This window comes from Salvelinus sp. IW2-2015, unplaced genomic scaffold, assembly GCF_002910315.2.
Source record: "Salvelinus sp. IW2-2015 unplaced genomic scaffold, ASM291031v2 Un_scaffold2040, whole genome shotgun sequence".
NCBI classification, from domain to species: domain Eukaryota; kingdom Metazoa; phylum Chordata; class Actinopteri; order Salmoniformes; family Salmonidae; genus Salvelinus; species Salvelinus sp. IW2-2015.
Window position 1 is genome coordinate 131532 of NW_019943385.1, and position 1994 is coordinate 133525.

Below are 1994 nucleotides of genomic sequence, written 5' to 3' on the forward strand. Positions count from 1 at the left end.
CAACTGTTCAGAGGAGACAATGTGAATCAGGCCTTCATGGTCGAATTTGCTGCAAAGCAACCATATATTAATGGACACCAATAAGAACAAGAGACTTGCTTGAGCCAGAAAACACGAGCAAATAGACATTAGACTTGTGGAAATGTGTCAGTTGACTGAATTCTAAATTGGAGATTTTTGGTTCCAACCACCGTGTCCTTGTTGTGACGCAGTGTGTGTGAACGGATGATTCTGCATGTGTGGTTCCCACCGTGAAGCATGGAGGAGGTGGTGTTATGGGTGGGGGTGCTTTGCTGGTGCACTGTCTGTGAGTATTTAGAATTCAAACACTTAACCAGGATGGCTACCACAACCATTCTGCAGTGATACGCCATCACATCTGGTTTGCACTTAGTGGGGACTATAATTTGTTTTTCAACAGGACAATGACCCAAAACACACCTCCAGCTGTGTGAGGGCTATTTTACCAAGAAGGAGAGTGATGGAATGCTGCATCAGACCTGGCCTCCACAATCCCCCGACCTCAAACCTAATTGAGACTGGTTTGGGCTTGATGGCTACCACAACATTCTGCAGTGATACGCCATCACATCTGGTTTGCACTTAGTGGGACTATAATTTGTTTTTCAACAGGACAATGACCCAAAACACACCTCCAGGCTGTGTGAGGGCTATTTTACCAAGAAGGAGAGTGATGGAATGCTGCATCAGACCTGGCCTCCACAATCCCCCGACCTCAACCTAATTGAGATGGTTTGGGTTGAGTTGGACCGCAGAGTGAAAGAAAATCAGCCAAAAATTGCTCAGCATATGTGGGAACTCCTTCAAGACTGTTGGAAAAGCATTCCAGGTGAAGCTGGTTGAGAGAATGCCAAGGATGTACAAAGCTGTCATCAAGGCAAAGGSTGGCTATTTGAAAATATATTTTGATTTGTTTAACAGTTTTTTTTACTTACTACAGGATTCCATATGTGTTATTTCATAGTTTTGAWMTCTTCACTATTATCCTAAAATGTAGAACATAGTAAAAAAAATAATGGAATGAGTAGGTGTTCTAAAACTTTTGACCGGGTTGTGTAAATATGTKCATGTCTGTACAGTCGTGACACACTGCGGAGGGCCAGATCCTGACATGAGATATATATCTGTACAATTATTCCAACTTTACTATTACAGTTGATTAGTCTCAGTCTTGTTCCACATTTGATCAGGCTTTTTTTTGTGTCACTTCTCCTTCTGTGTTTGGCATATTTACTCTAAAAGTGTAAAAAGTTTAAAACATTGATTATCATTGAATCTTGCATTGATGTCAGGCATAATGATTACTGTGTTTGCGTTKCAGTACATGTTCACATCTCAAGTGAAGGATCTGGCCCTTCTAGTTTAACGCATTAGTTTAGTTGGTCACAGTCAGAAAGGGTAGAGAAGGAATCATCTCTGTCACACACACGGTAGTTATTGAAGCAGAACCTAAAGCTTGAGTTGTTGTGATGTGATGTCATTGAATAATCAATCAATCAATCAAATGTATTTATAAAGCCTTTTTTTTAATTTTTTTTACATCAGCCGATAAACACACATCATTGTTTTTGCCAGTGGGTTTGAAAAGCGGCAGCCTTAGCTTTAGGAGTGGCAGCCTTAGCTTTAGGAGTGGCAGCCTTAGCTTTAGGAGTGGCAGCCTTAGCTTTAGGAGTGGCAGCCTTAGTTTCCGTCTCCCACTTTGCCACAAAGGCCTGATCGGTGAGTGGTGCAGAGATAGTTGTCCTTCTGGAAGGTTCTCCCATCTCCATAGAGGAACTCTGGAGCTCTGTCAGAGTGACCATCGAGTTCTTGATCACCTCCCTGACTGTTCAGTTTGGCCGGGAATTTGCATACATTTTTTGGTACCCTTCCCCAGATCTGTGCCTCGACACAATACTGTCTCGGAGCTCTACGGACAAGTCCTTCGACCTAATGGCTTGGTTTTTGCTCTGACATGCACTGTCAACTGTGGG